We start from the raw sequence: 15254 nt of genomic DNA on the forward strand, positions 1-15254 counted from the left end.
TATGAGAAATATTTGCATCAAGACTATTAACATCAGTTTCAGGGAGAAGATATAAACGAGAAAGTAGAGATAAAGAAGATAAAGAAGGAAAAGCTTATATTAGTGATGATGTTGGTGTGATGGACTTTTATTAAAGTTTTACATTTTTTTTCTTAAATAAATGGAGGAGAGAGTGAAGACATTTCCGATGATTATTTATGTTTTAAAAATTAAGATTCAAATGTGCATGCTGGAAACTAGAAAAGGTTTTCGCACTCTTTCGGATGTAAAAATTGTCTCAAATGTAAAAAGAAAACTAATACTAAAAAATCTCATATTTTAAAAGTAAAAATAACAGGGTTATTCAAAAAGGCATATGTTCAGTGTGTGGCTCTAAAAAGAGTAAATTTATCTCCAAACGCAAACGTGGTTGAGATATACAAAAGTTATCAGGAAGTAAATTTACAACTACTGGAATACCAGGGGAACTACATCTACCAGGGTATTCTTTCTGTGGTCCAGGAACAAATTTGAATAAAAGATTAGATGAGGCTGACAATCCTAAACCGTGGAGCAAACCTATCAAGAGGGTTGATGAAGTGTGCATGAAGCACGATATTGATTATGGAAATACCAAAACATTGGAAGAAAAACATGAAGCCGATAGAGAAATGTTGTATAATTTGTCTCCGATACAAAATCCAACCTTGAGAAAAAAAGTTGATAGGTTCATCGTGAAGAAGATCAGTGCTAAATTGAAACTTGGGCTTGGAAATCCAAAAAACTTATAGGCTCTATGATGTCATTAAGATTGAAGAGCAATGAGCTGATGAATTACATAAACTAATAATCACAAAGTTTCATAGAAGGAAGGTTTATTCCAAGGAAGTAGATTATATCTGGTCCACTGATTTGATTGAACTCAATAATGATAAGGGATACAAGTATGCTTTCACCCTTATTGATTTGAGGAGTAGATATGAGTGGGTTGTCCCTTTAAAAAACAAAACAGGTAATACTCTTATGATAGCCTTTCAACAGATATTTAATAAAAGCAAGAGAAAACCAAAAAAATTGTGGACTGATGAGGGTACAGAGTTTACAACAAAACATTTATGAATTTTCTTTAAAATAACAACATTACATGATACAGCACTTTTAATGAAGGAAAAGCGGTTGTTATTGAGCATTTTCCTCGTACTTTAAAAGAGACTATATAAAAAATTCACTCAACTTGGTTCTCAACAATGGTTGTCTTTAAGGCCCAGTCACACCTTGACGTTTTAGCCAGCGATGGCAACGTATTAAAATTTATGTAAAACGCTGGCTTACGTTGAACTTTTGATGTTCTTTTTTTAAAGATTCGGACGTATTCATAGCGACTTGGTCTTATGTATAACGCATTAGTAACGGACACAGAACGTTTCGTTGTGTTATAGATAACTTATACCAACGAATGCTGAACCTGTTGTCGGCCTACACAACCTATGCCCAACGATAGTCTAACTTAGGCATAGCGCGTTGCACGCATCGCCGACGATGTCGTGACGTAGCCTATTAAAAGGCTGACGCACAACGATTCGAATCATAACTGCCGTAGAAATGGAAGTGTCAACATCGCAGTCACACCTTGGCGATCTTGCCAGCGTATGCCGACCTAAGAAAAATGTGTCTAAAACGTTGGGGCACGTCAAATACGGTATGATTAAGTTTGGTATACGTGAGTAGAACGCTAAAGTACGCTATCATACATCGTAGTAAGTAGAGTACGTCAAGAAATTTTAAACATGTTCAAAATTTTACGACGTACTTGGCGTATGACACACGTTCCGCATGCGATGGGGATAAGTTGTACACACGATATGCGGACGCTTACACACATCCACAAAGGCTACTTATAAGCTACTCATAAGTCGAAACACGTCGCGGTAATGCCTTTTTTACGCGAAACTTATTTCTAACTTATGTTTGACGTGCTTTGAACCAATTCTTTACATAGTCCCAACACACATTGACGTATGTAGACATATTCCAATGACGTCTTCCGGTCGACAAAAAAAAAAAAATGAACGTGTTTCTAACTTACAACTGCCATATAAAGACGTGTTCCCAGCGATTTTGGGAATTGGTATATAAAAATGGTGTTCATAAAAGGGGAACCCAACAGTGTTTTCGAGTCCTTTTTGAGTCGATGTCCATGTCAGCAGTAACAGTATCAGTATCAGTATTAGTATTAGTAGTAGTTTGTTCATGTTGGCAGTAGTAGGTGAGTGTGAGGAGGAGGGTGTGGGTTATGATGGATCCTCCTTGCGTCCGCGTGTCCACGGGTAGGAGACATCTTTGCACCATTGTTCGAAGTTCTTCGCGGCTAATTTTTTATGGGGCTTTTTCAACAATGAGCTATGGCTTGTTTTTACGATTTAGGTCTATTCATAACGGGTTGGACAAATGCACAATGAACTAATAATGTGCATAGAGTGCTTCGATAACTTATAGATACGGTATACCAACGAATAATTATTGTGTTGCCGGCGTTCACAAACTATGCCCAACGATAGCCTAACTTATCCATATCGTGCGGCAGTTTATCTTTGCCGGTGACGTGGGGTTTGCTATTCATAGGCTGCCACTCAACTATTTAAATGGCTACATCTCCACTATTGAAAGTAGACGCTTGTGCTCAACAATTGGATTTTTTTTACACTCAGGACTTTTAAACGGTACCACTCAGCTATTTTCATTGTTTGCAATGAACGATTTAAATTGCTGTCACTCGCCTTTGTTTTTTGACGCTGGCGCTCGGAAATTTTAATCATTTCTATTGAATGTGCTCAATCGCTCAAACTCCACTATTGAAAGTAGACGCTTGCGCTCAACAATTGGATTTTTTTTACACTCAACGACTTTTAAACGGTACCACTCAGCTATTTTCATTGTTTACAATGAACGATTTAAATTGCTGTCACTCGCCTTTGTTTTTTGACGCTGGCGCTCGGAAATTTTAATCGTTTCTATTGAACGTGCTAAATCGCTCAAACTCCACTATTGAAAGTAGACGCTTGCGCTCAACAATTGGATTTTTTTTTTACACTCAACGACTTTTAAATGGTACCACTGAACTATTTTCATTGTTTACAATGAAAGATTTAAATTGCTGTCACTCGCCTTTGTTTTTTGACGCTGGGGTTTGGAAATTTGAAGCGTTTCTTCTGAACGTGTTAAAACGCTCAAACTCGACTATTTTAAATAGACGCTGCCGATGGACAATTGGAATCATAGCCAAGCTAGACATCGAAGTGTGAACATCCTCGTCATGCCAAAGAAAAGTTTGAAGAATGCTGCAAATAAGTGTCCTGGCCGTGGCCGTGGACGCTGATGCAAGGACGATCCATTATACCGACGTCTTTCAGCCTATGAGTAACTTAAAAGTAACGTCTGTCGATGTGTGGCAACGATCGCGTAACTGCCAACAACACGTTAATTATAGGTTAGAAATAAGTTTCGGGTACGTTAAACATCACCTCGGCGTGTCTCAACTTATGATTAACTTACAAGTAGCATGTGTTGACGTCTGTCAACGATCGCAGACCGTGCATACAACTTGTGGCCAGCGTAGCGGAACGTGTAAGTCATACGCCGGCATATGTCGTGAAATTTCAAGCATGCAAAAATTTGAGGACAACCGAAAAGTACGACGACATATGGCAGTGTTTTTCAGCGTGCTCTCAATGTTATCAAAACTTACCCATAACGTATTCAACGTGTGCCAGCGTTTTAGAAAAAAATTTCAAAAATCGGCATACGTTGGCTAAAACGTCAAGGTGTGACTGGGCCTTTAATTCAGGATATCGTAGATAAGTACGACACGATTCAGACCTCAACGAAAACGAAGCCATCAGAAACATTTACAAAATTAAAATATGAAAAAGACATTAATGTCAGAAAGCCTAAGTTCAAAGTTGGTGATATAGTAAGAATATACAGGTGGAAATCTCATTTTGAAAAAGGTTATACTAAGCGATGGACAAATGAACTTTTTTAAATTGTTGATGTAATAGATACAGTTCCTGGGACTTATAAGGTATATGATTTAAAGGGGGAAGAGATTTTAGGTTCATTTTATTCACAGGAATTGCAAAAGACAAAGATAAATTGAAAAAGATTTTCTGACTCCACCCCATTTTTTAACTCCGCCCCTTTTTGACTACGCCCACACAAGACCCACCTACAAAAGCCACATCCACACAATCCCCATACACACAAGCTCCACACACATAAACCCCACCCCACCCACAAAAACCACATCCACATAAACCCCACCCACAAAAGCCACATCCACACAATCCCTATACACACAAGCTCCACACACATAAACCCCACCCCACACAAGTTCCACCTAAAAAACCACATCCACACAAGCCCCACCCATGCAAACACCATCCACATCCATCATATTCACATAATTAGTGATTAGTTCATTAGTTCCCCACACGCAACATGTTTATTTAATTAAAAAAAATTACTCCACCCACCCACACAAACCTCACCCATCCTCACAAGCCCCACCCACCGAAGCCCCACCCCCCTGTGCGCCCCCACCTTTGACCAACCCCCCACCCTTCCCCACACACACACACGGGGAGAGGAGGGGGTGGGATGAGGGGGTGGTGGGTCGTTGGGGGAGCGCACCTACTCCCCCCCTCCCCATTACATCTCCTTTATTCTTTTCTTGTAATTCAAAATCAGATAATTATAAGGAAAGCAAATATAATTAATCAAGATTAAAAATATTAAACATTTTTCTTTGGATAAATATTCAGTTGCGAAAATGGATGATCTTTCCCAGCAGTCTGCTTCAGATGTCTTGTGATTTTGAAACTCGGATACCATATTCTGTTTTGAAACAAAGAGTGAAGAACAATTAGGGTATATAAAGATAATTATATTATGATATTAATAAAATAATAAATATAACATTTACCTCCAGAAGTGTCATGTCAGATTCATCCAGCAGATTAAGTTGTGTGTTTGATTCATCCAGACAGGTGTTTAAACTGAAAATAATAATAATAATAATAATAATAATAATAATGAGTCAAAGAAATACACACACACACACACACGCTCAAACACACACATATGCACAAACACACACACACACACACACACACACACACACACACACACACACACACGGAGACAGAGACAAAGCGATAATTCCTCACCTTGGACTCGACTCATTCAAGGTCAGATGACGTGAGAGTAATTCTTTCCAGTTAACAATAATATCATTCAGTTCATTTCGAAACGAATAAATGTCTTCAAGGAAGTCATTCATTTTTATCCACTCGTCGTGTAATTCAGATAACTCATTTTCAACATCAGTTATGAACGATGTTCTTATTGGGGACAACCTGTTCGAAAAAAAAACAATCATTATTAGTCGTATATTGATTTAATTAATAAATCAATTGCTTCACCATCAATCGAAGAGGAAGCCAGACTTTACAATACACACACACAAACACACAAACTTACCAATATTGTGATGGGTTATCTTCTTCGTCACATGAAACATAGTTCATGTCTCAGTCATTTACCAATGGGTCAAGATGAGAAAAATGAAAAACTGCTAAACAGAAAGGAAATGCCTGGCTTATAAACCATGTTGGAGGAAGTTCGTTGGATCTTTGCCTGGAGTTGCCTCATTGTTCTCTTTCCTGTTTTTCAACAGCTCAGTAATTCTGGAAAATTTTCCCAAGCTTCATGTTTTCAGCTGCACTCAGACAGCTGACAGAATGTGTGTAATGTATTCATGTTTGGGTTTAATTTTAAAGAGCATTGAGAGAAGTTTATCATTTCATTTCTGCTCAACAAAGACATTTAAACCAAGAACTAAGTTCCAAAGTAATCTTTGTGAATATACTCGATGGAGATGAATATGATAGGAAAATTAAGTTATTCCCCAAATTAGAACATGGACAAATATTCATTGGTTCGCTCTTTGAGTGGAATGAAAATATAAAGGGAAAGAAGTGCTTTAATCAGTAAGTATCAATTTTACATTTGCTTGTATGGTTGGGAAGGGAATAGGTGGCGAGAAAATCAGTTTCCTATTTTGGGCTTTTGGGGCTTGAGTCAGTCTCAATTTAACATTTGCTTGTATGGGAGGGGGAGGAAATGAGTCTCCTATTTTGGGCTTTTGGGCCTTGAGTCAGTCTCAATTTTACATTTGTTTGTATGGGAGGGGGAGGAATCAGTCTCCTATTTTGGGCTTTTGGGGCTTGAGTCAGTCTCAATTTAACATTTGCTTGTATGGGAGGGGGAGGAAATGAGTCTCCTATTTTGGGCTTTTGGGGCTTGAGTCAGTCTCAATTTTACATTTGCTTGTATGGGAGGGGGAGGAAATGAGTCTTTTGGGCCTTGAGTCAGTCTCAATTTTACATTTGTTTGTATGGGAGGGGGAGGAATCAGTCTCCTATTTTGGGCTTAAGTCAGAGAGTTTTTACCTTTTCCCCCATTAATTTGAATGGTTGCCTCAGAAGCCCCATTTATCCTCTACTGACATTGAATCACCACACCTCACAACACTCTCAGTACCAGAGTATTGTTCAGAAATCAGATTAATACGTTTTGGTGGCACCCCACAAAGACCGAGAATCCTCCAGAGGGCGTCCAGGTTAATTGAATTTAACGCTTTGTGGAGATCAAAATAGGCTGCTCGCAACTCCGGCCAAAACTCTCATCTGAGATCGGTGACGACTCGAAGAGCTAGGATAGTCAATCATTGACCTCTTTGGTGTAAAGCCCGACTGCTCCAAGCGCTGGTGTTCAAGCAGATGGTGGCGAACCCCATGAAGAACTATCCCAGCAAAGACGCTGCCCGGTACTGAGAGCGGCATCACCCCTCATTAGTTGTTGCAGTCCAAGCGGTCGCCCTTCCGTTTCCAGAGAAGGACAACAAGGCCCCTCTTCTCATCATTTGGGATGATGACTGTGTTCCAAACAGCACAGAACTGCATGAACCAACATAAATACAGCATTTCCACCAGCCTTGAGAAGTTCAGCATGGATGCCACAGATCGCAGGAACTTTACCCTTCCTTCAACTGGTTCACCTCAGCCTGTGTTTCCACAAACTAAGGTGGTTTACAGTTGATTGGAAATCAGGATACTTACACTCCTGATGTCCAACTCAAGAACTGGTTGGTCAGCCTGGTACAGCCGCTAAAATTAACTGGCCCAGCGGGCCTTCACTTTGCACTCCTCTGTTAAGAGCCCACCACCCTCCTAACTTCAGCACAACGAGGGATGGGCTTGGAGGAACGTAAATTCATGAATACCTCTGTCAGCAGTATGAGAATCACTTCACCACAGGTGATGCTCTACCCCTTCACAGATTCCTCGCACATCGACCTCCTTGTCTGCACTCAGCAAACGTACAGTTTTATGCCTCAACTCCCTGAATAGCTCAGCTCTGCCATTAAGCCTGGCCTGCGACTCTGTCTAGATACCGATTTCCCAAAGTTCTTCTTTGCCTGAGAGTGGGTTCCAAGACAACCACCGGCAACATTAAGAATGGTTGTCATGAAGGCACTCCACAACTCTTCAGGATTCCCTAAAACACCCAGACCCCCCAAATCTCCACTCAGCCTGTTTGGAAACTCCTCAGCTGCCCCTTCATCCTTGAGCTTGCCAACATCCAGCCTAGGCTGGGATGGTACCATTCTCCTGGATCTAAGCTGCAACTGCAGAGTTGCTACAACAATCCTGTGGTAGGTATTGAGGAACTGAGCATTCCGGTAAACCCTACAGTTCTAAATAATCCTCCAGCGACCAACACCAAGCACATGGTCAATCTCCTTTGTCACACCACCAGCATTGGACTACAAAGTCCAGTGATGAGACTGTGGGCGCTGAAACCATGAACCAGCCACTTGAAGTCCATGACTTCTCGCAAAGGCAAGGAACTTAGTGCTATTCTGGTTCATAATTACAGACCCATGGGACCAACACATGTCTCATAACCATCCATATCAATGCCATTCGATGCATTGAAATCCTCCAAGATGAGAAGATTATCTTGCCTGGGGCACTGATCAACCACAGATTCCAGTGCATAATAGAATGCCTCCTTCACAGTGAAATCACTCACCTCAGTCGGAACATAAGCAGATACCAGCGAAATGACAACCAAGGAGTGATGTTTCCTCAGTCTCATAACATGCTCATTGACAGTTGTTACTTCAATTATCATGGGAGTCAGTTTATTGGACACAGCTAAAGCAACTCCTTGGGTATGGTAACCATCAGAGCAACCAGCAGTCAGTGTAACCACCCACTATGATCTCACCACTATCTGGTCTCCAAACCTCAGAGTGTGCTGCAAATGCTGATGTTCAAACGCTGGAGCTAAGATGATAGCAGAGACAGGTGATCATCCTCTCTTAGAGTGAAGGCATTCCAGGCACCCATCTGAAGGGACCCTCCATGATCATAGCCACCATGGATATCCTCAAATCCCACATGCCTATTTAGGTCACTTGCTACCACAAATATGACATTACTTGTTACCCTCGCTGAAGGAGAGGGTATTGCATTTGGGTCCATTTGTTTGTTTGTCCGCACAGAACATTTGTGTTTTTCTCCGCAACCGCTTGTCAGATTGAGACAATTTTCACCATTCGCGTGACTACTAATGTAGAATGTTTTAATGATAATTATGACATCATAGGTCACGTGGTGTGGCAGCCATGTTGGAAAAACTGAAAAAAACTGGACATCTGTACCTCTGAAACCGCACCAAGGAAAGAAATTGAAACTTGGCACATAGAAAGTACTCCTCATGGGGAATGAGTGATTTTTTTTTATGATATTGTTGCGAATTCACGCCCACCGGCATGCGAACGGCCACGTAACTCGAATCGCGGCACGTCGCCCACCGGACGGACAATTCAGTCGTGACCCTCCGGGAACTATCGCCCGGAGCCAGTCATGGGTGGGCCTTTCGACCTCACCACAATCGTGCCAATCGGCCACCCACGTAGGATAGGGTTGTTCGCCAAACTCGACCTACCTAAGTACCCACGCAGATGGTAAACCGGGCGATCGTACCTCGCCACAGGTCGACTCTGGACACGAGCTGCTTGGGCGGCCCGTTCCGTGCTATCGGGATAACCGAGCGGTATTATCGTCGACCTGGCCGGTTCAGATTAATTACCGGGATGTTGCACCCACTACGAACCCTTTACGTGAAACAGGATGGAGAGTCAATGGAGAAAAGACAAAGCGAAACGGGCACAGTTCAACAAGCAAGGATTTTATTTACCGGCACACGGAAAGCACGTATATACAGCCATACACAAAAAGCAATTGCAAGAAGAAAAGCAGTTAAAACCGACTACGCGCACACACAGCAACACTTATAGTTTTACTTCACAGACGGCGCCAACACACATTTACACAAAAGCAAAGGAAAGAAGCCACCCTCACAGACAAGGAGGCAGACAGGCCCGTAGGCCAAATGTGCGTGTGACATGGAGGAGCGGCCAGGTCCGCGAGACCGGGGAGGTCTTACCCGCGTCCTCGTGACGCGTTGGTGGGCAAGCCGCAAATGTGGCCATGCCGCTGTGCCCCAACTCTGTGCCCCTTGGCGGGTTTCGTTGGCACGACGTTTGGGGTGGGGTGGGAACGGGGCCCCTTTTGCACTATCTCAGTGCGGGGGAAAGGGGGAATTGTTGATGCCCTGGGGGAGGGGAATGGCTGGCTGGCTTGGGTCCCGCGACGAGACGAGCGATCCCCCACACCGCAACCTCGTCGCCAACTGCCGTCCTTCTTGCCTCGGACCCGAGCTCCCTTGCTTGCAGTTCCACCGTGCTCACTCCCCTCAACTCCGCCAACGCAACGCTCCTTGTCCCCAAGAGCAACCTCTCGACGACACTCTCCAAGCAACTCCAAAACCCAACTCTCTTTAATTCACTTTGCGCTCGCCTTTTATAGGCGGCAGGAGCAGCCACTATGCAAATTTTAGGATCAGAACGCGATTGGAGGCGGGGCCATACCGCCCCCCCCCCCGCGGTCAGCCATTGGTCGGGCAAAAATGGGCGTGAACCTCTCCTGATCCTAAAATTTGCATATACGGACTTCACATACATACGCTTGGAGGCGGGACCAAACCGCCACGCGCTCGCCAATTGGACGGAGGAGAAGTGGGCGTGAAGCGTTTCTGATCCGAATTTTCCCCTCGGAAAGGCCGCCATTCGTGCTCGCGGCTCGGTGCGTTCGGCACCAATCGCCGAACGGGCCCGAGACAGCCTGACGTTGAGTGTTCATAGGTGGTGCGGGAATGGCCGTGGAAGCAATGATGTGGGATGAATTCGTGAAGGTAAATGCGAAGGTGGTGGAGGGTCTTCTGTGGTGAGGGTTGGCGTTGTGGTTGTTGTCTGCGGGTTGGAGCATGGTTGTAGTTGGTGACGTTGGCTGGCGTGGTGGTTAAGGTGGTTGTTGTGTGATGGTGGTTGAGACGTGGTTGGTTCAAAATAACGACAGAAAAGAAAAAATGGCTAACTCAAAGCATCGCAGCCCGGATGAATCACATAAATTCCCTCTATACAACGGGTTTGGGCTAACTACACATGTACCTATCGAGATATCTCACCTGAGGGCCCTTTATGGTGTAATGCGAATTTCCACAGCCGTACCAATATCATAGGTGCCTTTGCTATGATGTCATAATTGCATATGCAGAACATTATATCGGATCAGTATGAAAAATTTTGAGGGTCATCTAGGAATAAAATGGTCCACAAAATATTTTTTGATGATGTCATCGGTCAGGTGATTCGGCAGCCATACTGTTTTTTGTTTTTCTTTAAACCTTCAAAATTCTTCTTCTCCGAAATGGCTGAACAGATTGAGGTGAAACTTTACACAAATGTTCCCCAAGGCATGCGTGTACAAGGAATAATTGATGTCACATAGTTTAGCAGCCATAATGGATTTAAAAAAATATTAAATAATGTTTTCTCTGGAACCGCTTAATCAATTGAAGTGAAACTGCACAATTGTGATCTAGTCGTGATGGGAAATGCACGTTTTAAATTTCAACTTAACCCGGACACATGGTCTGGCAGCCAGAATTATTAAATTTTTTGATCTGGGTATTTTCATATTTTTTTGTAATAAAGCTCACTTGGCTGTGCCTGGATGGGTTTGAGGGTAGAGTCGCAGCTGAAATATGAATCCTATCCAGGTTCCTCCTGATGGCTTCATCTTTGTTTTTTGCTTGTTTGTGTTCCTTATGATTACTCCAATCAATGCAGGACTGTTCCTATTTGGTCTTCCATTTGATTTGAATTGAATTTATTTTAATCGCATTCTGAATTCAATTGAATAATAATAATAATAATAATAATAATAATAATAATAATAATAAACGTCATGGGTCAGGCGTCCTATCAAAGCAGGGTTGCATCAAAGCAGGACGTCTTGATGCACGGTCATCACTGCCAGCAGTTATAAAGTGGAAATTTTACTTACGTCTCTTATTATTTATGTAACACAGCTGTACACAAACGCCACACAAAACAAATCCTGGCAAGGGTCTGCAATCTCCGAGTGCTCTTTTACTTCTTGTTGTTTGCATTACATTGTCCATCTGTTCCCAAAATTCTTCTTTCCACTCTGGTGCACATCCAAACTGTGGGGCATAACAACTTGTTTGTTCGTTCGTATGCAGCACAAGACTGCAGATCAGCATCATTGCATTAGCAGTACAGCCACGCCCTTAGCCAATGCCCTCTGCTGGTTAAGGCAGGAATTTGGCCATGGTGTCGGAAATAACTCGCCAACTCTTCGCGAAAGACGTGTGATTTTTAAAGTCCACCAACCAATGCCAGCAGATGGGATTGCTACTTAACATCCATCCGGGGGACGGCCCACACATTGATGAATCACCCTGTTTGTGAAACACCGGGATGACAGTTTATAGCTGAGTCGGGATTCAAATGAGGCTAGACAGCTTAGAGGTGAGTGTGCGTACCACTTGGCCAGTGTTTCTCAACCTTTTTTGTCCCACGCCCCACTTTGATTTTCAAAAAAATCGTACGCCCCACCATGATTGGAGACACTACAGTATATACTACATATGTATTTAAAAGGCAAAGCTCTGAAAGCGATCATATATTGATTCATTAATTCTGAATCCTCATGCCCCACCAAAATATTGCCATGCCCCACCGGTGGAGCGTGCGCCCCACCTTGAGAAACACTGCTCTCGGCCATCTTGTTAGCCCTGCATAACAGCTGACTGCATTCCACATTTCAACCCTGATTTCCAGCTTTACTTTAATGATTCTGTCATTAATTCTATCCACCTTCAGCACCTTGTCCTTTCTTCACATAGTATTATTCATCACCATTTCTTCTCCCATCCTATCCATCATAATGAAGTTTATATCCACTGCAATTTATCTTGCTTTGTTTCCCTTCCATTTTGTTTCCTGAAGACACATGATTTCTATTCCTTTTCTCGCCATCCGGTCTGTTACTTCACCATACTTCTCCCTGTTAAGATACCAACATTTACACTTGTTATTTTAAGTTTGGTCACGTTTTCATCTCTCTCTCCAAACTCCCTCTTCGTCCATTGGGTGGTAGCCCATGCCTTTTTCTCACATAATTGGGCGGGGACCCTGTCGTCACATGCAGGGTACACCCTTGCATGGGTACCATTCCCATTCATATGAACCATCACTTGGATTTGGCAGGTGTTTTACAGCAGGATGAGTTTCCTGCCGCTAATCCTCCAGATTTATCCGGACTTGGGACCGGCGCTGATACAGACTATCTTGCTTGCACCAGTGTCTGGGTTCACATCGGCCGACTTATTGGACAATAAATCTGAATACATTGCCGCACTTCATGTACAGCATCGAGTTGTGGCATTTTCATCCATTAGCTGGCCCTCTCGTACGCCTCCCACATTGCTAGCATATAAATGGGTTGTGTTACGACTTGCTTTGATCACATTACTAGTCAGTTGTTTTGTGCAACAATCCGTTTGTTATGATGTGTGTATAAGAGGTACGAGGGAAAGAGGCGATCATCACAACAGTCTGGGTTGGTTGATGCACTGATATGTAACGATGTATTGACAGAGGGTGCTCATGCAGCATGGGTTGCGCGGTCTGCATCGTGGGCCAAGTACTGTTCGCCGTCTCCATAATAAACCTGATTGGATCTGAGCCTGACCACGCGGTACTCTTTAAGAAGTACTACTGATGCATGGAGAATTTTAAATACCGAGTACATCTTGTGGGAATTTAAATACTTTTCTCGTTTACAAAATAACGAATAATAAATGGAAAAGTTAATTTAAATCCTGTGAATAAATGGTTAAACGTCGTGCTGGACTCGCCTTGTGAAGAACAATTCTCCCCAAGTTCAAGTTTCACCTTCAGCTCCTCATTTAAATCTATAACAACATCGATGGAGTCAGAAACAAAACTCACCACAACCCGTCAGGTCATTCCCATCATCCAGCATCGTTATCTTCCACTTGTACATTGTTATTATAGATTGTTACCTTGTGAGGGAAAAACACCTGTAGGTTCAGGTTCCACCTTCACCACCACTATCGGATCTGTGGAGAAACAAAACCCGTTTTAAACAAAGATCACACTCGGAGATTTTACTTTAAAACAAACTCGTGTTAAACTCTTCCTTTATTTACTCTCCGAGATATTCATCAACGTGGTTTGTCCATCATGAGAGAACCCCGTACCGGGTTCCAGGTCCGTCCCGTCCCCTCCATCACGAAGGTTCTGAACGTCCAGGATCCTGAACCCGCAGATCCCAGCAGCTCCTTCTGGTCCCCCTCTGGTCCCTCCATCAGAGTCCGAGAAGCTAGAATCGTGAGCGCAGCTCGGGGGGTCTCGGTCCATCACCATCAATCACCACAGAATGACAGAACTGATCCAGTTAATGAGCATTCAGTTCTTCACAGCTTCAAAAATAAAGGAAATTGCAATCATGCCCGTGCACATGAAAATAATTCTGATAATTATTGTTGTGTTGTTTTACACATTTTCCAAACTGAATACATTTCATAAAGCTCCCCTGTGCAAACGTTCCTTCCTTTTCACGACTTGCTCGTGAAAATGAAAGTGGAGAATGTACATACCCAGCTGTACTATACACCAAAAATGAGATCTTGCAGTGAAACCTCATTTACTCGTTTGTGGACAAAATAGTTCACAAAGCAGACTAATATTATGTGAAATCTATATTATAAAAGCAGCCGTGTCTGTCTGTTAGTCGTGCTATAACATGATATAACCGATTTCAATAAAACCAAGCAAAGACGGTGGATTCAGGGAACTCCTGGGAAGGTTCATGATGCAAAAACTAAACAACCAAGAAGGAAACTCGGTGGAGCTCACCCCACCACAGTTATATGTGCTGGACCACCACAGAGCTCACCCCACCACAGTTATATGTGCTGGACCACCACAGAGCTAACACCACCACAGTTACAGTCCTGGACAGTTATATGTATATATATATATATATATATATATATATATATATATATATATATATATATGTATATATATATATATATATATATATATATATATATATATATATATATATATATATATATATATATATATATATATATATATATATATATAGTTTTTGGCCCCATCTCTCATTGCTGAAGAATCACTTAAAAACCAGATGGCACTCTGTTCATTTCCCGGAATATCATCGGACTTGTCTTGGTAATGGGATTGAAAGTCTGGATACCCACCCAGGAGATCACTATCCTCATTCCTCCATGCCATGTACAGCATCACCTTGGACTTGTACAGCTTACTGGCTTCCCTTTCATGGTTGAACTTGTGGAATCGAATGATGGCCTCTCTCCTGTGCTTGTACATGTGCCCAAGACCATTCTTGAGTTGGATACGCTGACACCACCCACTGTTTCCATCCTCAGGTGGGGGGGGGGGGAGCATGTCACTGGTCTCATCATCAGTGAGTTCTTGTCGACTGTGGGTGGCATAGTTTGCTGAAAACTCAGCCAGGCATATGTCGTTGATGGTATCAGGCCTTGCAGCATATTTGTCAATAAGACCAGCATGAAAGATGTCCTCAGAATCATTTTGCATGCTTTTGATTTGCTCAATGGCCTTTGAGAGGGATGCCCTATCCTGCTTTGATCCAGTGTTAATGAAGATCACTTTTCCTGCTGAGCTGTTTAAGGGGAAG

The 15254-nt window shown here is 42.6% G+C and overlaps 1 pseudogene across 1 annotated transcript in view; it reads right to left on the reverse strand.

Moving 5' to 3' along the window:
• Positions 1-13388, reverse strand: part of LOC147009958 (uncharacterized) — a 45479-nt pseudogene extending 32091 nt beyond the window's left edge. Inside the window, exon 1 of the transcript XR_015053072.1 lies at positions 5205-13388. The product of XR_015053072.1 is annotated as an uncharacterized LOC147009958 (transcript). The remainder of the gene's footprint in view (positions 1-5204) is intronic.
• Positions 13389-15254: the final 1866 nt, after the last annotated feature.

The sequence above is a fragment of the Eptatretus burgeri genome, chromosome 17 (assembly GCF_056783735.1).
Source record: "Eptatretus burgeri isolate ZD-2024b chromosome 17, Ebu_testis_v1, whole genome shotgun sequence".
NCBI lineage: Eukaryota > Metazoa > Chordata > Myxini > Myxiniformes > Myxinidae > Eptatretus > Eptatretus burgeri.